This window comes from Falco punctatus (genome assembly GCF_963210335.1).
Source record: "Falco punctatus genome assembly, chromosome: 1".
Classification (NCBI taxonomy): Eukaryota; Metazoa; Chordata; class Aves; order Falconiformes; family Falconidae; genus Falco; species Falco punctatus.
This window is the reverse complement of record NC_137580.1, coordinates 9,038,628-9,063,621: the sequence shown is the minus strand read 5'-3', so window position 1 is coordinate 9,063,621 and position 24,994 is coordinate 9,038,628. Positions and strand designations below refer to the sequence as shown.

General features: G+C 38.2%; 1 long non-coding RNA gene across 1 annotated transcript in view; it reads left to right on the top strand.

The window, feature by feature from the left end:
* Window positions 1-207: 207 nt before the first annotated feature.
* LOC308068377 overlaps window positions 208-24,994 on the top strand; it is an 81,693-nt gene continuing 56,906 nt past the window's right edge. Inside the window, exon 1 of the long non-coding RNA XR_013929945.1 lies at window positions 208-24,826. This is a non-coding gene — a long non-coding RNA (uncharacterized lncRNA). The remainder of the gene's footprint in view (window positions 24,827-24,994) is intronic.

Below are 24,994 nucleotides of genomic sequence, written 5' to 3'. Positions count from 1 at the left end.
ACGTTCAGTAAGTTGAACATAATATTGGTATATTTTGCAGGCCCTGGGTGGAGGGTCTTGGGGCAGCAGAGACCTGCAGCCTACTGGAAGTGCAGGGACTGTGTGCTCCTGCCAGCTGCCTTACCTGCAAGAGAGCTGCAACCGAGCTCTCGGCTAATTGTGTAATATAAAAATAACTTACCTAAACAGATATCTTGAAAGTAACTCAGATGGAGCTCTATTCATGGCTAGAGTATTCATGATAATTGAAAAAGGATAACTAGACTTTAAGACATTTTTTTTCTGTCTGCATTTGACACACAGTTTTCCTAGCAGACCCCTGCCCATGGAGTACCTGCCTTGTTCTGAGGGCCAGTGCAGAGGGAAAGGTGGTGGACTATAGCTTTCTGTCATCAGTTGCTATTTTTTTTCCACTAGCTTCAGCAGAAATATCACCCTCAAAAAGCCCCTCACCTAGGCTTAATAGTGAAAAAAGTCTGGAAATCTTTCTCATTATGTCCCAGTCTTGGCTTTTGAGGTTACTTACTATCGACCTCAACAGGAGAAGGATTTCACTTGCTCAGATTTGTCCTTTTCAGAAAGTGTTAAATCACTTCTGTGTAGGAATGTGTATATAGTATCTGTACGTAAAGCATTATACATATGGTAATGTGTTTTATAAGACTTTAGGAGCCTTGAATGGATGCACCACTTGTGAATATGGGCATAAGTTGCTGTTGATTATATAAACTGCTTCAGAAAAGTTGTCTGGGACAAACGAGAGCACTGAATACTCTCAGTAACTCCACAGCACTGTTAGGATGCTAGAAATGTAAATAGTGCCAGTACATCCAAGCTGAGAACTACTACTCTATTTTTTTTTTTAACCATGTACCGCACTATACTGGGGGAAGCCAGCTCACCCATTTTCATAGCAGTGCATGCAACTACGGGACAGCACAGAAAGGCACAAACCCTTCCGGGTGCAGAATTAGGGGGAAGAAAAGGGAAATACTTTGAGGTATCTACAGAGACTGAGGTGTCCTGCAGCAAGAACACCAGGTTTGATTTCATGGTGGGGCTGGAGTATTGGATAATTTCAGTAGTCCAAGTTTTGTCTCAGCCTGAGCAGTAAGAACCAACACTTAAATCCCATGGTTTTGGTGCCTCCCCAATCTGGGTATAGTAAAGTTAATGTAAGTTCATGACTTTGTTTTGCTGATTATTTGCTAATAATATATACCTTCAAAGTCCTGGCTGGGTCTTTCAGCAGACTGACACTTCGTAAGTGCTTCCAATCCAAATACCTGATATAGGCAAAAAAGTCTAATGCACGAGCTGATGTGGGCTAGCTTTCGCAAGGCGATGTAAAGTGCCAACATACATGTTTGAGACAACTTACTAGTACAATAAATAGTATTCTAATCACCTGCTATTCATTTGTTAACTCTGGGGTGAAACTGAACTTCTAAACTATGCTATAGGCATTGTACCCCTGAAGTATTTAATTAAGTTTAAAACACCAAATTCTTTAGTTTCCTTATGTTCAGAGGAGTCTGATAATGGAAACAGAGAAACTTGAAATAGCAATCTGTTACTTTCTGAGAGCTCCTCTCTGTCCTTGCTGATGAGATTTACAATGCTGTAATGCTGCAATTTCATCATTATTTTGTAATCTTCTTAAATGAGTGTCTCATGTTAGTGCAGGCAATCACAATAACTGCTTGAATAGGATTTGCTGCTGAGCAAAGCTGCTTGTGTTGCAAAAGCAACTAGAGGAACACATGAGCAAAAAAACATTGTGCAAAGATGTTTACTTTCCCATCAGGTTTAGAGTGAGTCCTGAGAAGGGAATTTATTTGTGACTTCACCCATGCTAGCAGGATGCCAGCAAATTGTCAAAAAAGGAAATAATACTCTAATAGCAGCTTAAGAAGAGTTCAAAACCAAAGGAGACTTATAACCACAACACTTAATGTGGAATACTGTCATGGTTCTATAGAGGAAAAAAAAGAAACTTACCTCCTTCAAAAATTCTCTTGGCTTCGCAGTGCCTCCTGCTGCTGTGGTCTTGTAGCTTGGGAGAGGACTTGCCGTGGGTGAAGGATGCTGTCTGGGTGGCAGATGGTCCTTCACACTCAATAGCTGGGACCTGGGGAGGGGGATTCAGCAACTTCCCTTCCCTCAGAGCAGGCGCTGGAGGCAAAAAGAAGTTACCCCAGTGGATCGTGCCCATTCACATTTGGACATGCTTGTCTTACAAATGTCCTAGTGATTTTTTTTTTTAATAAAGTTGTCTCAAACCCGGTCTTTCATTAAGCATTATTTATTCATGTTACAGTGTACTTACTCCTTTCAGATAAACATTGGCTGTGTATTTGGTGTATGCATTATCCTGTTGAAATCTTTGAAACTATCCACGTGGGTAAAGTTATGTATATGGGCCTGTAGCTACAGGGTCTGAAGCCATTAAATCACTAAGGTTCACAGTTAATAGAGAGGCATTACACAACACATCCCTAGCTTGATTTTTAAAGGAAAATTGTCCCAGGAGAATATAGCAATTATATCAACATGACTATTGTGTCATGCTTCTCAATTTATTGTCCTCTTCACGCTCAGGCTAGGAAAATACTGCTATTCATTGCTACTTTGCCTGTATGTAGCCTGCTTAATTCTACCTTTGTTCTTTTTATCAGAAATATTGATCTATGATCTGATATCCCTTGACTAAGTCATGCTTCAGGCTGTTGGCCCTGGGCCTAATTGTACTTCTGGTTTTGGAATTCTTTGTAATATCTGCCTGGAGGCTTCTCCCATTTAAAAAACAACCCAAAATTGTAGCTTCTGCACAAGAAATAATGTAAATGACACATTACTGGTGCCTATTCTGGTCTATTTGAATTCCAGGTTCCTAACAGTAAATATCTTATCCTTGTTTTTATTTGCAGACTTTTGAAGTGGTGGGGAAAGAGAATTGTTGTGATCCTTATTATCTTTAGAGCCTTGTGTATGTTCTGTAGTTATCAAAATAACAGCCCCTGTGACACCACCCCCCCACCCCTCCCGCCAAGTCCTGCTCAAGTCATAATTTTTCTGAATTTTAATTCTGCATAGAAGATTTTTTGCATGCTTGGTATTTAAGTTAATGTTTCTTGAGACTTCATTTAAATTTAACTTTAAGTGTGAAAGAAGATGTGAAATAAGTAAAATGGTAAAGAAAAATGACACATTTTTCTCAAACAGCACTAAAAGTATGAGTAAATACTATATCTTGATCTTTATGCATGTGAAAATATGTACTGATTTCAGATAAGTTACCATGCTAATAACTATTGCAGTCAAATAAGAAATATTGCATTCAAAATGCAAAACAGGAGTTGGAGGATGTTTATGTACCGACAACTGGTGACAAAGGCAGGGAGCTCTGATGTAATATAATGTGAGACAAAGTTAGAAGGATTACATCATCAGGCAATGCTGTCACTTGTTGATAGTGTCAGGGCTGTAACATGCTGCTTCTAGCACTGCTGAAAGCTGATTAACTCCTTGGACATCACAGGATTCACAGTGGTGACTCAGGCAGAGGTTGTATCTTAGCAGCATAAAAAATAATTTGTTGAAACAGGTTTTATTCTCAATTTCAGCCCTTTGGAATTAAAACAAATTTATTTATGCAATCTACTGGTTTCTCTCACTGAGAGCAGTTTCTGCTAATTCTTCAAAGACACCGTAAGGAACAGCTAAAATGAGGGATGATGAAAATTTACAGGGACCTTGCTTACTCTGTAGGCAGTTTTACCTGCTAATAAAAGTACCTAAAATAAGCTAAAAAATAGTATGCGGGCATCTTTTTTTTGTGTAAATTCAGGGATAGGACAAGACCCTTAGCCCAGAATTTTAACTATTTGAGGATCATCACATGAAAGGACTTTCCCTCAGTCCAGCAGTCAGTTTGCCAGCTAGCTGTTGTACACTTAGGAAATAGTGAAAAAATAAAATCATTGGGCAGTTTTAAAGCCAAAGTATCACAAGATTTGTTACGTTTCGAAGCTGGGTGCTGAGAGGACTTGTTTTTCTGAAAGGTAGGTACAGGCACATCATTGTCTGCCTTTAGATACAGTATCTCACTCTAGTTTTTCACATGTTAAAATGGATCTGCTTTCACAGCTAAACACTGTCTCATGGATTTATTTTTTTTAAATGTATTTAGAATCTGTAATCTTAAATGGGATGAAAACCATTTTTACACTCAACTGATACATATTTCAGTCCTGCAGCTAGCTCTGTAGGGGTAGACAGCATGTATACAGTTTCTTTACCTTAGTGGAGGTCTGTTTATGCTGGACATACAGAAAAAGCAGTTCATTTTTCCACTTGTGCACCTGTGTGTGTTGTGAGAGATGGATGTGAGGACAGTATGTCGGAGGATATGGAGTAGCTGAAGTCCTTACAGGTGATGTAGTGAAATTCCTCCAGCGATTGCAGCAGACATCTTTGACTACCAACTCCAAACCAATATGAGAAACCGGGTAAGGATGTGGAAAAAAATGACATCAATACATTTTTCAAGCTAGTCAGAGGTGGTTTATATTGATGTAGTTATTGAAGGTTTGAATTTTACCTGTAAATACAGAAGATTATTGAGTATTAGTCCTTAGCTGATCTTTTTCCACGCTTTATCTACTCCCTTCCTCTCCCCTCCATATTTATATTTGACACTACAGCTCTCCACAACTATTTACTAAAAAAATCAAAAGACTTAATAAGATGAGAGCTTGCAGACACAGCTAAGATATTTAATTTTCACATCTGAAAGTTCTGGGAAATACAGGAGGTACAGAAGGGGTGAGGATTAGTTATTTGTTATTTCACAGTTGGAAATGCAGGTTTTCAGAAAGACAGCAAGCATTGACAAGAAACAAACTCCAGTCCTATTTGTACAAAGGCAATAGGTAATCACTGCTAAATCTAAACAATCTAATAATCATTGCAATAATCAAGCAATAACGTCTCAGTTAATTCTCGGCTTTTGAGATAGGATGGGTGGTGGAGTTAAGGAAAGAAGAGGGCATAGGGAAAGAATATGAGGGCAGCCTGAAGTTAACAGCTGAAATTACTTTCTAAAATTACTTTTAAAAAACAGGTTGTTGATAGAACATTGATTTTTTTTTTTTTTTTTTTTTTTTTTTTTTTTTTTTTTAGCTCAGAGTGGTAATTTCAAACAGCTGGAAACAGATCTCTTGAATATGCCTTCAGGTCTTGGTTTGATTTAGAACATGCAAATAGACGTGGAAAGAGTGGCTGCAATTAAAAATGGCAGAAAGCTTTGTAAAAATACCAGCCTCAGTTAAGCAATATCCTATAGGACACAAAAACATAACCTGGAAAATGGTTATTTTGTAGATATTTCCAGTTATTTAGCATCTAGTAAATACAACAGGCTTGCTTTGTTATACCATTTTTACTTGTCTTTGTTACAAACATTATTTTTTTTTCGGATGTTTTTGCTAGTATTTGCCTATTTCTCTTTAATATCAGTAGATGTGGCGAATAAAAGATCCTTGTGGAAGGGGAGTCTCAGATGTGCTAAGGTGAAGAGCCAAGTTGTTTTTTACTGAGAGGAGGAGATAGGAAACAGGATGCAAGACTCACACTTCACTGGAAGGGCTTTAATAGCTCAAAGAGTGAATTAATTGCACAATTTATTCTGACTGGTATCAGGACATGGAGAGCTAACACTCTCTTTCAAGCCAAAGGACCTGTCCTTTATTTTAGTTAAGGGGAAAAACCTTTTCATGCCTCACAGAAAACCCAGTTGGCTTTGAAGACATGAAGACCCACAGGTGACAATAATGTAACTAAAAGCAAGAGATTTTTAGTTAAAATGATGTGTCCTCATAACCAGGAACAGGTTTTCCAGTCCCTTATGCTTCAGTTTCATTGGTGCAATTTGAACAGAAACTAACTTTGTACAAGTTTCCCAAGAACTGGCAGTTCAGGTTGGTGATGCTCGTGATTACGACAAGAAGCATCTTCCAGCCCTCCTGGTTTGAGAAGACTGTGAACTGTTGTCAAGGAGCAGAGCCTGACGGAAGCCCTCCTTTAAGGAAGAATTGATAACTTTCAGTTGAATAATGTAATGCAGCTAAGTAAACAATCTTCCTTGTCTATCTTCCTATGTGTTTAGGACAGTTGCTGACAGCTGGATAAATTAATATCCTTCTAAAAAGCAGTATGTTGTTCCTTAGAGTTTGGAAGTAATATTACAGTCTTTTTTCATGCTACATGACCTATTTCAGACCAAAAAGTTCAGTCAAAGTCTGGAGGAGTTTAGCTTTCCCACTGGATGTGACAAGTACCGCAACAGGTGAGATGGTACTTGATTGGAAGAACCTAAACACAAGTTGTTTGCTGAAGGTAGGCTGATGGCTCATCAAAGCAGCACCCAGAAAGGAAATCTGGGAAAGAAAAAGGAATTCTCAGACAGACAGGAAAACTTTCAAAAGACAGGTGTCATAAAGGCTTTATGAAGAAGGCATTGTAAACCAAAGTAAAGACGATGGAAGATGTTGTAATGAAGTATAATAGGCAAGACTGAAAGTAAAAGCTTGGTGGAAAGGAAACTCTTAAAAAATTAAACCCAGAACTATGGCAATGGTGTTTAATAGAATTAGTCTCACCCTTACTGTAAAAAATGCAGAGATATTTTGTATGGCTGCTGTTCTGAAAGTATGCAGAGGAAATACTGCTTGAAGAATCTCAAATGTTCCCTGAAAGCAAAACCGAAGGCGGACTGAACACAGCAGCAAATGTGCTGTGGTTTCCTCTCACTCAGCTCCAAGTCACCACTGAAGACATCCAAAATCAAAGCTAGTAACTTAGTGGGGAAAAGAAGTTGCGTAAGGCATCTCTGCCCCACCTTCTCCGAAACTCATGTTGATTATAAAGCTGTGGAAAGTACATTGCCCTATCAAAACTGCCTGCGCAAATTAAAAATAAATACATCAGTATTTTTAATAAATCAGTATAAATACAGTAATATCCCACCACTGAATAATCGGAGAACTATGTCTACCATCAGGTGATCTGAGGAAGATTCTCTACTATGGCAAGTCATTAGGGGATGTGAAAATTGTTTTAACTTGGATTTCTTGTCCTGAAATAAATCATATGTGGTATATCCCAAGAACGTTTTCTGCTAGGAATGAGACACTCATCAAATACTTAATCATAGGTCAGACAGGTAAATTGGTATCTTACACACAATGCAACATACTTTTTGCTTTTTTCCTAGTAATATTTTAAAGCTGTATTTCAGAAATCTATAGAAGTACATACATATTTATGGTGAAGGTATACTTTTATAGAGATTAACTGAGGTAAAGAATAATTTGTAGAAATCAATGGATTTCAGAAAGAAAGAAAATGAACCTTTTTTTTTTCCTTAAGTATGCTGTACTGTCATTGGCAATGCTACAAAGGATTTTGTTAAAAAAAAAAAGTCTCCCTAGAATTTGTATGAATTTATCTGGAAGCTTTCATAAAGAACAAAGAGAATGAAAGTCTGAGACAAAATAAATAACTTCCTTAACATCTGCAGAGTTGTATGGAAGAGCTTTTGAAGGATTCCATTACATTATATCACTACACTATTTTACATATTTTCCACAAGCATTCGATTTTACCTAATGATTCAATTTAATCTCCAGGTCAAGCTGATGCTAAATCTATTCTGATTCAGTGCAAAGAAAGACAAAGCAAAAATCCCCTGCTCCTCAGCTCCTGTAGGGCTGCGAAGGTTTTGAAGTTCAAAAGTCACCGTGTTTCTTGTGATGGGATAATATAAGTGGGAGAGATAAAGTAATGAGCTCATACATGCCATTATGAGATGTAATGTTTTCCAAAAGATCATCAGATTTAGACTATTACTTGTAAAGGAAGAGTAAAAGAGGAAGTAATTTTGGTGGCAAAATGGTTGACACAGGGAAAAGAATAACGAGGTTTAAGGAAATGTAATGGGTGGTAAATGGTTGCTTGCTATTTTTCTTTGTTTTGTTTTTCTTAAGAGGGGAAAAATCCTGATTTTCAGTGAAATTAAGCAGCTAGCAAGAGCAATGAAACAAAAGAGATGCTAGAGAGGAAAGAATACGTGGAACTCAACATTGAGAAATGGGTAGAAAAACAGAAACACTACTTAATTAGAAAATGGCATTTAATTTATTTTTGATTTTCTACTTTAATAAAGTGTTTGATAGATATCTTAAATATATGCCTGTATGTGTATGCTGTATAGGACCTCTTTCAGCTTGTGACAGCAGAACATAAGGATGATTAGGTGGCTTTAGTTCCTGGTGTCATCAGTATACATTTTAGAGAATATTTTTTTGACTTAGAGGGATGTGTGAGTGGAGAAGGAGTGCTAGTTTCACAGAGTTAAAGTCATAAGGCTTCACATCAACACTATATTTTTCTTTCATCAGCTATACTGACAGTATTAATTCAGATTTTTTTAATGCTGATGTGTAAAAGCACCTGCTGCTGCTTGGGGAGTTCTTAGTCTCATCTGCATTTTGGAAGCATTTGGAAATGTCTCCTTTGCTTTGTTGGCTGTGTAATTTTAGAGTATCTCTAATCAAATGAGTGTTCTCAGAAACCATGAGGTTTCTTCTGAGGTTCTGAGAAACCATGTTACCACATGAATAGGATGCTGTTACTGAGATGATAACCCCCACTATGAATCTGGACTTCTGGGATAATTATTCACTAAGCACTTGTATATGTTGGGCTGTCCACCTGCAAATGAAAATCCTGAGATTTACACCTTTTGCAGACAGAAAAAAATCAATCCTGCATCTTCTTGCTTGCTCATATCCTGATTTTGTTCTCTGCTGAGGTTGTTCAGATGATAACACTTACCTTTGCAAGCTGGTGTGCCATATGGCAGCTAAGGGACATGACAGAGGTGATTTTTCCATTTGCTCCTGCAGTAAAATTTTCTAAGCAACATTGCATAAGGACAGTGGCTGGGGGAGCTCCGCCACTGTTTGCCCCCACTCCAGCTGGCTTCAGATTCATGTACTGTTTTCCATAAAGGGAATCATCCTCACAAGGGCAAAAAAGCTCTTTTAGATTATCACCAGACTCTAAAATGGAAATGGAGTGATAGACAGCACAGGTAACTAACTACACTGTGTTTCTTACCAAAGTCTAAGATTTTTGAGTAGAATATTTCAGTTGGAAGGCACCTGCAATAATCGTCTAGTCCAGCTGCTTGACCACTTCAGGTCTGACCAAAAGTTAAAGCATGTTGTGAAGGGGGTTGTCTATATGTTTTTTAAACACTGACACGCAACTTCTCAGATTAGCAAGTTAATCAATAAAATATAGTTAAGCAAGACTGACTAAATTGTACGTGTTTCTGCAGTGTGATCTGGATACTTGTGTTCTTTGGCCAGCACCTTCCTTCTGTTTTCTTCTGGGCTTTCCCATTGTTACCATTCAGATCTTTATTTATTTATTTATTTTGTTTTGGCTCGTAATTGCTGTGGAGCTTTCTCTGTCCAGTCGTAGGCTCTGTCATATCTTTGACAGCCTTGGCTTTTCTTCCTTGTGTCTTGTGGTTTTGTCACGTTCCTTGCTGCTTTCTGCTCCCTTGGAGGGGGTAATCAGCTGCCTCGCTCTTGTTTATATTGACAGTGATTGAGCATGAAGGTGGGTCCTGTGTTCTTCATGTTGGACTCGCCTTTTCTCCCTTGCTTCACGGCTGGCAGCTAGCTGACTGTCTTGTTCTGGGACTCGCAGTGCAACAGCATCATCCTGCACCCAGCGCTGTGAGTTTCTGTATGCACACGGGGACATACATTTAGGGAATACCGGCATCAATTTGATTACTGTATTTTGGACGGAGGGGACTGGTGTTGGTTGCAGGGATGAGGAACTGCAGGAAAGTAGCTATCTTCTTTGCTTCCTGACTTGCCCGCTCTGCGTGTCTCCTCCCAGCTCTGTTGGCCAGGGTCTTTAGTAGTGCTTGTGCCTTCCCTCTTCAGGTGGAGCATGTGGCATGCCCATCTACTATTGAGTACCAAACAATAGTACTATCCCCGTCTGAAGTTTACTAAATTACGTTGAAGATTTTTCTGTTTAATTAGACTCCAAATAAGGCAGGCATTAAAGAAATCTGATGTCAATTGATCTCCTGAGGGCTGTATATACATTAATAATATATATAAGTAATGAGTATATGCTATATCATGAATGATAGCAATACCGTGTATATCCTGAACATGCATGGTATCTGATACTGCATGCATTACTGCTGATATCAGATATTATCCTACTAATGGGTTTAACCCTAATGGTACATCTATATATGCTCTGAATAAAGGGTAAGCTTAGTACTAGATACTGTTGGAGCTTGGGGGTTTTTGTCCTCTGGTGAGGCTATCTCACTTGGGTTTGAGGCTATGACCAACACTTCACCAGAGTGTTTTGGTTCCTTGCTGAGGTAAACACGCTGCCTCGTGTTGCTCTGTCCTCCCTGAACTGCCATCATCTTCCGGGGGATTGTCTCTTCTCCCGTGCAGCTCTGCTTGCATATTTGTTCTTTTTGGAGGATTTTGTTTCCTGTGTTTTCTTTCCATTTTTATCTAATCTCAGAAACTACTTTCTGATTTCTCTCCTCACCTTTTTTTTATTTTATTGCATTCTTGTACTATGGATTATTAGAAATAAAGACTGTTTTTTCTGTTAGGTTCCTCCTCTGCTTTTCCTCTTATCCCTCTTCCCTCTTCACCACTTTTCCTGTGAAGTTTCTTGTTTTCTGAAAGGAATTAGGCCAAAGACCAATGTGCAGTCTGTGTAATATATGTGTGGAAATTATACTTTCTTTTGGCAATTAACATTTTCCTTTTAGTTGCTTTCAAAAAGATTAAGAAATGGTGATTAGAGGAGGGAAATGGTATATGACAATACTGGAGTTCTGTCTTGTACCTAGAAACAGTATAAAGGATGGTCTTTGATAGGAAGCATCATGTCAAAGGAAAAACTTGCTACAGAGGTAAAGAAGTGTGGTAGTAGTTGGGGATGTGGAATATATTAATAAAGTGAACGTGAAAATGCTGGAATATTTTTAAAGTTTTTGTGATGGTGCAGGGTTGGGTGTGTTACGGAGAAAACAAATGGCTTTCAGCTTAGACTCCTCAAAAAGGTGTGAAACCAATTATATGTGAAAAGGTAATAACGGTAAGAAAGAAAATGTGAGAACACGTTGCTGGTGTGTCTGTTATGCTGGAGAAGCAAAATTTTTCTGCTTTATGATAGGTCCTGTCACTTCAAACAAAAGGGTAGCTGATAGAAACTCTGAAGATATTTTCTTGCATGTTTAGTCACAGCTATTCCATATAACAATTTTAAAAACTGCGTTGTTCTTTTGAAGAAGTTTTTACAAGAACCATTTTCAAAGTGCTAAAGATCTCATCACCTGTCCACTGAATTTGATGTCCAAGCTCCTTGAGGATTAGGAGCAGTCTGAAAAAAAAAAAAAAAAAAAAAAAGGCGCTTTTTTCCAGGCTATTAGTAGACTGTTTCATTGTTTGGTTTACACTAGTTGATCCATTCACAATATAACACAAAATCAATTTTTCAGATTGTATAAGAGCTTGGCTAATATTTACTGTAATTTGGTTCTGTGCTTTAATTATTTCTTATAGCCTGGGAAAGCTCTTCAAATGAGCAAATAATACTTAGGATGGAATGGCATACCTATTGTTGAATGCATTTAAAAAGATTTATTAAAATAAAAATCTTAAATTAAATTCTCTATTTCAAGCTTGTTTTTACATAATATTACATATAGCAAAAATCATGCATTTGGTCCAGTTTAAATAACTGTGTATTTCTAAGGAGAGAATTGCACCAAGACATTAAGCATTAAAGTTATAAAATAGCTTTCAACTATGGTGGTATTTATAAATGCTTTTTTCTTTTTCTTTTTATTTTTTTTTTTTTTTTTTTAATTTTTACCATTTAAATTGGAGCATCTATGCCTAGTTGCTCTTACGCACTAAAGATTCATTAAGATTTTAATAGAAGAAAGTTTTTAGTCTTGGTTATCACACAAGTATAAGTTTAGTTACTACACTGGATTTTCTTTGAAATGCACAACGTGCAAATGTTCTCAGTCATAGCCACATTTAAAAGAAAGAGCAGTAAAAAAGGGTGTTTACTGTTAACTATTTTCCTGCAAATTAAAGGAATCTGCATTACTTGTAGTCTGAACTGATGTAACAGGTACAATTGTTAGCATCTCCTTATTCTGTCCTCTCTGGTTTCTCATTGCTGTTCTACAAATCCAGATGGAGGCGCTGCAACAGAATGAGTGAAATTGGATGAGCCTAATTTGCTTTTTCTGCCTTTCCATAAAGTTTGTTCACAAAAAGGGATGATAAAGGGATAAAAAGGGAGCAAGTAGGACTGAACATCAGTGCAAACAAAAAGTATGCAGGATTATTATCAGCCATCATAAGAGCAGTTTGGATGGAGTAGCTCAGAACCTAAGACAAACTGAGCAGTAGGAATAAAGCTGTGATGCCACTAGGGAAATCCCTTAGATCAGCTGGTATGCTACTGGGCCTTACAACTTCATCTTGCAGAAGGGGGCACAACCTCCAATGAGTCTTAGTAGTCCCTGAGCCCTTTATTGATGAGGACGTTTCCATAGGCAAGCCAAATGGCATTGCTCAGGCACTGCAGCTTGTTGGGCAGGAGCACTGCAGGTGGAAAGCTGCTTCTTGCAGTCGGTGTTTGTGTTCAGCCCGCTTGCACCAGGTGCTTGGAGACCCACGCCAATGTAACGCTGAAAGCCACTGAAGTATGTGTCGTATACTTGTATCCTGGTGAAATTACTAAAATTTCTCAAACCATCAAGTACCCACTGCTTATGAACATGGTGGCAGTGACTGAACTGGGCATGGAGAAGGTGTGCAACCTTATAGCGTGCTAGTTTCATACTAAATAATATTGCTTTGGTTTCTGTCAAGCCTCATCGAGAGAAACAGTGTGAGAGAATGCCATTAATCAACATCAAGATTTTAATACTTGATGGATTGAGTGGTAGCAGTTTAAAATGTAAAATGATGGCTCATTTTCAAGATGCCAGTAATTGTAAATCAAATTCTGAGATGTTCTGTTCGAACTCTAACTGTGGAAGAGCATCATTATTGTTTTCAATTTGACACTTCCATTTTGATAGGAAAATACATCATAAAGCTTTGATTTTTAATTTATTTTTATTACCCAATGTTTATTACCATGTTCTTCATTTTGACTTGAGCATCCTGTGAGAGAATTTTCATTTTAATGGTTATTCAGTAAAAGAGATTAAATCAACCTTAAGAGTGTATTTTACTTAATTTAAATCATGGTTTATTGCTCAGGATATATTTATAAAGATATGCATGATTATATGAAAGGATTCATTAGAAATTATGTTACCAAGGAAATGACTTAGTGAACCTTTTCTTCAATACATCACTGCTTTAAAATATTACCTAATGGGGGCTGGTGGGCCCAGATATGAGAGAACTCAATTAAGCAGGGACTTTTCTGAAGATTATTGCAAATATTGTGAGTACTATTTTCAAAAAATGCCTCAAAATGAGATCACTCTTCAATGAGACTGACTCTCATGCACAACAAGCCATGAATTCTCTGGAGGAACAAGAATTGTGCTTTCCAAGGTAGGCATCAGTGACTAATTCTGCAATGCTGATTCACTATTTCCAGCCATCCAAAAAAGTCCACATTTCACTTAAATAAGCTGAACCTTTGTTATTCCAAGAGGTATCTGAACCACACCTTGTTGACTTTAAGCAACCTTTTACTTAATGTGAGGAGTTCCCTATATGTAGGCTGATATTTAGTGTCCAACTGAGCATTCACATGGCTCATGGATGAATTGGAGAAGTTCAAAAGAAAGGAATTTGCAGTTCAGAAACTAGGTTTTCCATAATTTATTTCCAGAGACTGAGAAGCAGAAGGAGAGAAGGGAATGCATAGCAGAAAATTCAGTTGTAGACAGTATTTAGAAACCAATGAAAGGGAACATGACGACTTTTAGGTACTTTGTTACTTCCTTAGATTTTGCTGACAAATGTAATATATTTAAGAAGATGTGTCTGAGCACATGATTGTTATCCCAGTTAACTGTTGGCATAAACTTTGGGCTGAAAAAGTGTTAAAGATTAGTCAGCACTTGATACATACATACAGATATATGTATTTTTAAGCATCACACCCTCTACAACACCCATGAGTAATGCACTGTGAAAAGACCCAACTAAATAAATTAACATTCCTTTCAGCTAGTTTCCAAGGGACCTGCTGCTTGCAACTAATACGTAGAACACTGAGATGATGTAATTGGTGTCAAAAGAGGAATCAACATGGCAGACACATCAAGCAACCTTACTGGATGTCAGGTGTATGAATTTGATATTTCCTAGCAGATGAAGATACTTCTTCATGAATGACAGCCGATGACGAAATTTTACCTGAAGGGTAGTTACTTGGTGATTTGAATGTAAATCAGACTAAAGCGTGGAAAATACAGTACCCACATATCCCCCAAAAAGTGAGGGCCAGTGTTTCAAGCAGTGGAAAAGGAAAAAAAAAAAAAAAAAGTTTTCCATGTCTGACATAAAATGTGCTGTAGGTTTTTGTTCTAAAGCAGAGCACGGAGATTTCATAAGCAAAGTGCTAGCTCATCCTGAATTGTACAGTACTTGAACTACATCTTTGTACAATAGTTTGTGTAAACTCGTGAACAATTTGCTTTACTTGATACTTTACTTGTGGTACTTTTAAAAGAGTACTCTGTGTAATGGTTTTTATTTTTGTTGGTTTATGTTAACACCAGCTGCACAGAACTGCAGGGGATCATCAAGCTCTCTGTTCTGCTGTCTCAGACAGCTGTATCGCCCTGTCCTTTTCAGAAACAGATCAAAGATCCTCTGATTATTATTCAGTCCCATCTAGGAACTTCACTGCTGCAGAAGTCAGACACATTCCTCTTATGGTCAGTTGTCCCAGTTGTTTTTTAACCCCCCCAAGGTGATTTTTCTGACTTCAAAAGTATTTCTTCTTCCTGGTGCTTCAGTCTTCTAAATTATTTATAAAGAACAAACATATGCCTTCACAGACTTTGTTTGGAAAGGCAAACATGATCAAAAAAATTATTATGTTTTTTAAGGCTTATCAGCATTGCTATTTTAGGCCTGAGTTTTATGAACCTCTATTGATAGACACCTGTGCTGAATATTTAAAGGTGAGTTGCAGGTCCATGCAACTTAAGGAACATCTGAACAGTCATTTCTTATGCAGGTAAGCCTGTGATAAGACAAATTTTAGGTGACAGAATTTAAGGCAATTTGACAATTTTGGTAAAATAATAATTGTTCTGTGTGACTTGAACTTTGCGACATATGGATTGATATAGCTGTTTCACATGTTTTCATCTGCTAGCTACTGTTTCTGTGTCCTTTAACTGAAACATAACTGACTGTAAAGATGTTCGCAGTTCCTGTTGCAGTGTAGCATGATCTGTGGCCAGTTAATACAGTTAACAGCAGGATTTGGCATGCCATGGTTTGTGAGGGTAACCTCTGCGTTAGGGTAGGTGAGGTTCTGTCGTGAAGAAATTATCTACTTAAGCATTCTGAGTCATATCAGGGAGATAATACCTTTGTAGTAGTACCTCGTATGGATATATTGTAATAATGCAATTCATGAACAAGCTCGTTATGAAGTGAAACCAAACTTGATGATAGGTAGATAAACAATACAAGCTATCAGCACCTCGTGGTACTTTGCCCTCTGATGGGAGAAGAACTGGGTAACAAGATGCTAATAGTGCTGTTTAGGGAGGTCTTCTGTGCTGCACCCCTTGATCAGAGTGGTGCTTTTATGCTTGGCTCATAAAGATGCTTGCACTCCGGTGCAAGCTGTGCAGAGGTGGGAAATGTTTTCCTTTTCCTGCACATGGCTCTGTCTTTATGTGCTTGTTTTGGCTGGCCTCACGATCCCTGTGGCTACTTGCAGTTGTATGCTGGATATATGTTAATGGAGACTATTGGACCACTTTCAGGGTTGTACTTCTTGTTTTAATTAGTCAGGTGCTGTAATCTTTATGCTTCTAACAAATCACTCAAAATATATTGCTCATGGTTGTGGCTGAGAACATAAGTCTTTTGTTAAGAGATGAGCAAGTCATCTATCTCATGGTTCTCATTGCCACCTATTACAGTTATAAAAAAGCTTTATAGATCCACAAGTTGTCTACTTCAGTCATTGTGGTACAGCCAAGCTGTGTCCAGAGCAGCTGGATGATGCAATAGTGGTCCGAAAAGACAATCACTTGTCTAAACCTGTTTGTTTTGCATGGGAACATACTAGGACCACCGCCAGTCACTGAGTTCCATCTTAGAGGTCAAGAGCAGAACCACGGAGCAGGGATGAACAGCTGAGTGACAACAGCCCCTTTGTTACCACTCTTGCAAACACCTATATTCACCATGAATGGAGTTTGTGCGTGACTTCCTAGTGAGCACTGAAATATTTCTCAACGTACGTTAATATTTCAGGGTCACATGTCCTTTCGCTCACCGGAGAACGGAATTTGAGCCTGTGAAGTAGTTTTACAGGTGGATAGCTAGCTAGAAAGTATGTCTGAAATCTGCCTGTGGGCAAAAGTACTGTGGTTTTACCTGGTGAGATAGGACCTCCATGCTCTTTTGTTTTCACAGAGTGCATGTAGGATAATATAAGAAGGAAGAATTGCTAGCTCTCGACTCTGGGATAGAGAAGGATTTGACTCAGTCTGCATTTGTCCTAAATTTTTCCATCAAGGCACTTTACTGCCTGTTTCCTATTTACAAAATATAGACTTATATTATCTAAGGATAAATTAAGCTGCAGTGGACTCAATGCATAAGTGAACTGAATCTTTAAAAAAGGCCATAATATTTGTTCAGTGTTAAAAAGATCACCCAACAGCTTCTTATGAAATTTCTCTGCAGAGGAAACTGATATCAAGTATTTAGTTTGCAGAACTGTTTTGAAAGAAATAAGGATTAAAGGAAAAAGAGCATTTTTATCAATTGACTTTTAAAAATTTGACATTACTATTTTTATGACATGAAATAATTATACAAGTAATATACCATGCAACTCCCAACGCATGCTTGGAAGAGAGGGGAGGTGGAAGCTGATTGTACCTAAGCAATGTGAAATGCAGAGCAGTTTTGCTTAAATCGTCTCTTTCATGGCTTTCCTTGAAAGACTGAAAATATATGCAAACCCCCATATATACTGAGCTAAATTCTGCTAATCAGAGATCAAAAATCCAAATTTTTCTTGTTTCCTAGAAGAAGAGATTGAAACTGAATCTACAGGTAGGAACAGCTGGATGTTCAAAGTTTATGTCCCAGAAGAAAGTCCTTTTCTTACTACTACTACTACTATAACTTTTTTTAACAAGCATCAAGTGATTGCATAGTATTGACAGTTACACATTAAGTTACGTAAGGCAAAGAGTTGCGGATATTAATATGAAGTTATCCAACTCTGTGTTAGAGAAATGAATATCGTCTCTGCAAGATTAAGATTGTTTTTTGAGTTTTTGTTCAATCTTAATGAATTTTATACTAATATTGTTGAGCTATAACTTACATTGTTAATCCGAAGGAATTTCTTAAGCTATACTCCCTGATATGTTAAAAAACTACTATAAGATTTAGGGTTAAATAAAAGCTCTAGGCTTGAAAATAAAGACTCAACATATGAAGTATGTGAGTAGAAAAAGCTTCATATCTTCATTTTCTATTATTTGGCATTAAAATTCCTCTTTGCAGCCTGGGCACCATAAAAAATGCAAAATGCTTAATAGGGTTCCTTTAGACTCCAAGTTTTTGCTGGAAAAGAATGCTATGTAAAAACTAGTATTTTCAGGGTTTGTAACATTACAGGATTCTAGCAATTTTTTTCCTCATTTTTAAAATTTGTATTGTTGATGTTCTTGAAAAGATGCTCATTAAAAATATACATGTTACTAAAGAGGTCAAGTATGCATGAATGAAATATATAAAAATAGCCAAGGTCTCCTCTTCTTTTACTTGGAAACTAAATGCCTTTAGTCTAGAAGATAAGCACAGTAGTTTGGAGGGCTAGAGTCACCAGTGAGTTCAGCTTCATCTTGGTCATTAATTATGCTTTTTTAGCAATTATTTCTTTACAGTTAAATCTGAGATATTTTGCCTGCAAACTGCAGTGAAATCATTAGAATCAGACATGATGTCTTATGCTACATGTCTTTTTTGAAATTCTTAAGCCCTCCTTTGCTAATAACAAATGGGATACCAGGACTGAAGTCCTGGCAAAATTGATGAGCCTTTTGCTTCAAAATGGACACTGGAATAATTGTGTCCTTGCTGTGACTTTGAGCACAACTTGTAAAGGGAACTTCCATAAGGTTTTCAGTGTTTTTAGGATTTCATTGCATTCCTTGAATCTGTGCTGCAGCTGGAGTTTGTAGAAGCTACAGGATAAGGGTTAGGCTCTTTATGGTAAGACGTGTTTTTACAGTTGTCAGCTTCTGTTAAAGTCTGTGGTAGGCATAGAATAATTCTTATTACTTCCCACTTGAAAATATCAAGCATAAATTTGGACTTTGCTAATGCTAACAGGTATACTTAGCCTTTAGATTAATAGTGCTGTAGTCAAAAAGGAGAGGAAAAACTCAACAACTTCAAATAAAAGTGACTGAAAAGGGTGGAATACTTGTTTCTGCCATATCTTCCTAATAAAAAAAGGCAGTGTAAACCAAAATATTCTTCATTGTAACCAGGCATGTTCTCAGTCCAAATCAAGGCAATACAACAGATTAGATGGGAAATCTTGTTGAAAAAACACATAACAAGAAAGTCTCGTGGAGTTCAACGTTTACATATGCTTATAATATATTTATGCATATAAGAAATGGTCATAGATTATTAGTTAAGGAAATTATATATGGTATAATACAATGAGGGGTTCTGGGAACTGAGTCGCTACCATTTTTATAAAGCCACACATCAATACTGGAGCTTCACAAGCCAGGAAATATATCCCAATTTAAACAGGCAACTCCTCTGCAAAAAAAACCCCATCAAAACAAACCAGAAAATCCTGAGTTTTTTCTTCTTCTTTTTTCTTGGTTTTGCAACTCAAGAAACAGTATGAATTCTGCAGTTCCATAAAAAATTTCAGGAAGACATGACGTAGTAAGTAGCAGAACTTCAGGCCTGGTAAGAAGAAATAAGTATTGAATCTCTATATAGATGCAACACCTCCCTTCCCTAAAAGAAAACCAAAATAAAATTAGAGCTTGCCAGGTAAGTTGCTGATCTTCTGGAGACATTGCTGCTCCAGAACAGTTAGCTAAACATTAGGCTGTTTTGTATAAGGTAATTTTCACCAATTTCTAGTTTTCTGGTATGTGATTCTCCACACAGGAGGGATTTTAAAAAACAGTACACTTTGTAAATAATCTGCTCTATTACAGTCTGTTCTTGAGAAAGCTCAGTCTAATAAATATGCAAGGAAATAGGCAGCAATAAGGAGAACTGATAGAGTAGGAACAGATGAAATACAGTCTGCCAGTGCTTGGATTTTGGTCAAAATGCTGGTTGAGTTAGAACCATGTATCCAGAGGAGCAACCTGCAGATAATCTATTTTTCTTTTTTCTGATTTGATCAGAAATATTATCAGAGTGTGACCCCCAAACAGTGAGAACATTATTGATCATCTTTTATTAATGGGTTTTCTGAGGTTCATACATCAAAAATATATACAGTCTGTCAGTTGTCCTACACAGACATCACATACAAAAGGTAACACACAATAATATTTTTCATGGTCATTTTGATCGGATGTCAGACTGCCCTGTGTTTTTGAAAATATTTAATATATTTAAGTGTCATTGATCTAGGAGTTCAAATGAACTCTCTGAACTGGTGTCTTGTGTGCTCTGAAATAAGACTTTAAAAGTTGAATGGTATAAAGAGATTGATGGCTATTGACTCAGTGGTGTCTCCTAATATATGTAATTAAAGAGGTCACAATAAGGGAGAACTGCAGAGGTCACAGCATTTCCTGAGTTCACATATGGCTGTGATTGGGTCACTTTTCAGGGGCATTTTAAAGCGGAATTTTGTCACAAAAATGAGATGTAATGCAAAACTATTAATTGATGCTATTAACTTGAAAATGAAGAACATGTCTGATCGCAGAGAAAAGTGAGTACAGTGCAAACGGTCAAGGAAATCTCAGACTGCAGTATGGTTTTAGAAGGGCTTCATAGCCTGGAATAAATATGTATTTTCAGAGGAATAAAGATGAATTTCTGTTGGGAAATGCTTCTAGGTGGGAAATGTTCTGGCTGTATGAAGTTGTGTAGATTTGGGAACAAAACAAAATAAGAATTTGATCCTTCAAGAGAAATTTGCCTTTGTGGAAGGGCGGATTTTATGAGATCAGGAGGTTTTTGTGGGCCTATGAACTAGAATTTCACCTACAGATTTTGCACGTGGCAGGACTGTACAAATCAATTTAAAGAATTTCTTTCTACTCCAGAACATACTTGAACTGTAAGTTCTGTGCATTGGTTCTTACACCAATTACGGATATGAGAAAGCGATTATCTACCCCTACATCAAAGCATTGTTAAAACATTTTGTGGATTCAGTGTGTGTTGGCCCTCAGCTTCTAAATTGAGTAAAACTTCAAAAACTTAGCCAGTAAGGGGGAAAGAAAACAAAAATTAACTTCTTATTTCTGCAAGAAGACCCCTCTTTCTGGATATCTCTTCATTCAAACATAAAAAATGTTGCAATGACACAGATTCTTGTTAGAACTTGGAAGTATCAAACACTTGTTTTTTTAAGCTGATTGACTCTGATATCTTATAGATGCAATGTAAAAAAATAGCCTTTAAGATAACATGTGCTTCCAAAAATAGTCCCTGATATGCTTATCTCCTTTTCTTGCAATGTTTTCTCTTGAAATAAAAATCTTCCTGGAAACGTATGGTAAACTTGCAATCAGTCAATTGGTCAAAGTGCCTTTCTGGTTTGGAAGCAGGCATTCAGTTTGCTATGTTATTTGATCTGCTGATCCATGTCAGCAGTGTTTTGATAGCTATTGAGGGTATTTTTGATACAACCACTCTCTACTTAAAGATTTTTTTTTTTCTTAGAATGTATTTTTCGTAAGATGGTCTTCAGGAAATCTCTGTGGTTATATATAAGATAAAGAATTTGTTGGCTGAGGAGCACATTAAAAGATGTCAAAAAAAGTCATCAAATCAGTTGCTGTTTCTCAGCAATGTGTGCTGCAGTTGCCCTGTTCTGATCACTCCAACAGTTCCTTACCAATGGTGCTGTGCAACAGCTCCCACCTAGTGAATGAAGGGAAGGCAGTGGATGTAGTTTTTCTGGATTTTAGTAAGGTTTTTGAGATGTCCCTCACAGCATCCTTCTGGACAAGTTGTCCGATTGTGGGATGAGCAGGTTCGTGGCACTCTGGATGAACTGGCTGAAGGGCAATGCTCAGGGGGTTGTAGTGAATGGGGCTACACCTGGCTGGCAACCAGCCACCAGTGATATTTCTAGGGGTTCAATTTTAGGGCCAGTTCTGTTCAATGTGTTTATCAACAATTTGGATGCAGAAGTTGAATGCACTATTAGCAAGTTTGCTGATGATACCAAACTGGGAGGTGCTGTTGACTCTTTTGAGGGACAGGAGGCCTGTTAGAGGGATCTAGATAGATTGGAGCATGGGGCTATGAGTAATAGGATGAAATTTAACAAGTTGAAATGCCAGATTCTGCACCTAGGATGGAGTAATACCAGGCACAAGTATAAATTGGGAGAGGAATGGCTGGAGAGCAGCCCTGCAGGACAGGACCTGGGGGGTGCTGGTTGACAGCAGGCTCAGCATCAGTCAGCAGTGTGCCCTGGCAGCCGAGAGGGCAACCCACACCCTGGGGGGCATCAAACATAGCATGACTAGCCGGTCAAAAGAAGTGATTACCCTGCTGTATTCAGAGTTGGTGCGGCCTCGCCTTGAACAGTGTGCTGTTCTGGGCTCCGCAGTGTTAAGAAGGATGTGGAGGTCCTTGAATACGTCCAGAGGAGAGCAACAAGGGCTGGAGAAAAGGCTGGAAGGCATGTCCTATGAGGAGTGGCTGAGGACTCTGGGATTTTCTGGTTTGGAGAGAAGGAGGATGAGGGGCGGCCTCCTTGTTCTCTGCAGCTTCCTGAGGAGGGGAATTGGAGAGTGAGGGGCTGATCTCCTCACCATTATCCAGTGATAAGATTGTGGGAACGGTTCAAAGCCGCACCAGTGGAGGTGTAGACCAGACATTAGGAAGCATTTGTTTTACTGAGAGGGTGGTCAAGCACTGGAACAGGCTCCCTAGGGAGGTGGTCTGTGCCCCGGGCCTACAAGTATTGAAGAGGCATTTGGACGTGGCCCTTAACAACATGCTGCAACTTGCGGCCAGCCCTGCACCGGTCAGGCAGCTGGACTGGATGATTGCTGTAGGACCCTGCCAACTGAAATAGTCTGTTCTATTTTATTCACGTTGTGTAGAAGCTGCCTTACTTAATTCCAGTAATTTCAGTGGGAAGTTTGGTGGATTTACATATTCTATGTCTTTGAAGAAAGATTTTTTAGGTTTTGGTTCTTGTCCTCCGAAGCTTCTGCAATACCTTGAGACTTTCACTGAATGCACGCCTGTCTTAGGGAAATCATCTGCAGCTGAAGCCGCAGCTGGGATAGACTTAGAAAACCACAGAATTTTGATATTTAAGAAGTAAGCGCTGGAATGGATGATTTTCACTATCTAGTCTCCAGAAAGGAATCCTCCAAACCTCAGAGCTACGTGTCTACATTTCCTATGTAGGGAATCAGAGTGGCAGTTCAAAACCCAGAAAGCAACCTGACTGAGTTAACTGGAGATCCTGCCTGGTTTGAATTCCTTACACCTCCAGGTCAAGAAAAAGCTAAAGATTCCCTCAGCTCAGGGCTTTTGTTCTTACTTTTGGGTTTTAATCACTATATTGGATTCTCAGAAAGCTTTCTTTTAAAGCAGTTTTATCATCTACAGGTGAACATCTATTATTAAATTAGTCAGAAACACTGTTTCCCCTGTCTCACAGAGGAGAAACTCCCCCAGAAGAAAGTGATTTAGGATTCCTGTTGGTTCTCTGATGTGCTTCACCCCTCTCTGCAGGGCACTCACAGAAGATGGGCACCTGCTCGGCAAACATGAGGTGAGAGTGATACAAGTGAAAAGAGACTTCCTCCTTTTCTTGTAATTCTGGTGCTTAAAAATAATTTTAAAAAATGGAGAGAAAAAAAAAAAGAAGCATCTTAGATTTTAATTCTAGCTGTAAAGCATGACTAGGCTGACATTGTCCTGGTCACTAGTGAGAGATATCTGTAAATGGAGAGCCTTTAAAAGCATTTTTTCTTGAGTTTTCCTATTGAGTCTTCTCATGAGATCCTTCTTTATCACAGTTTGCTTTATGAATCTCTTTTCTAGGATCCTGACTTTACCTGCACCATGTATAGGAAACATACCTGCTGAAGGAATGTGAGAATAATTGATTCTACAGTGTATTTCTATTTCAAAGATAATTTCTCTATCCTGGTTAGTATAGCTTTTAATGATTCTTCAACCAATTTCAGTATGTGCTCTCTACTTTAGGACTTCACCTCATATATGTTTTGCTGGTAATCTTCATGGAAAACTGACTTTCTTTGTCTGCTTTTATTTTCACCCAGAGATGTAAGAAAATAATTTTCCTTCCTACTTCCATGGCTACCTTGGGGTCAGGGATGCTTCCTGAGCAGCATGTAGCAGTCACTCCTCTTTGTCTGTGCCATGAGCCATACTTTTCTCCACTGACATTTCAATTACTTATTTTTATCACACAGTAAGATTTTTTTCTGGGTTTTTGTGTTACTTTCCCAAACAGAACATCTCAGTTGACTGGAAGGGAGATATCATATGGCCTAGTGTGTACTACTTTTTATTTCGTTTAGCTCAGTTTTGCTTTTATCTCCCTTGCTGTTCTCTAGTAACACCCTAAATTACCTGCCTGCTAAATCCCGGTTTGGTGCCCTCTATTCTTCTTTCTATTGGTACATCTTTCTTGCTGATTTTCTTGTATACTAGCTGCTTTTCTTTCTGTTTCTTCCTGTCTCCTCGCTGAACACCTTATACTTTCTTGCTAATTTAAGGCCCTGTTGCCCAGTCCCTTAGCAGTTAGCTAAGCAGTTAGCTTTTCCTCTCAGCAGATTGGTGGCTGTGCTCCTCAAAAGGAATTGCTCAACTCTTTGAAGCCTCTGCTTTGTGTTTCTAAGCCCCCTACCTTTTAGACACTGATTTATTGCCACAGTTCTGGGAGTTTTGGTTTTTAGTCAACCTAGACTGTGGCAATGAACCGTATATGACGTTAAGCAGATTAGATTGAACATAATTATATTGTACTTTGGGAATTACAAACCGCAAATTCCTATTGTGGATTGTTGGGTCTGGGATTTAATGAAGCAGCAGTATTTTCTGCTTGTTTCAGGACTGTGCTATGGCATCGTGCTTGTACCTGCTTGCGGGTGAATGTCAGCAGTCTGCCCTGGCTCAGTTTCTCCCAGCTTCCTTGCACTGCTTCTCTGCGTTGGCTTCCCACAGCTGCTGTCATGAGATGATTGAACTGAAGATCACACAATAGGGTCGAAGCAGAAGGGGTGAGTTGAGGTTACGCAGGCAACCTTGATGATTCCGCCCTGTTTTCTAAGTTGTGAAACTTTTCCTTTGCAGTTCTGTAAATGTTATTTTAATGTAATTTGTGGCTAATATATATATTATAGATAAGTCTATCTAATAAGCAGTTGGAAATAATATATGTAGATTCT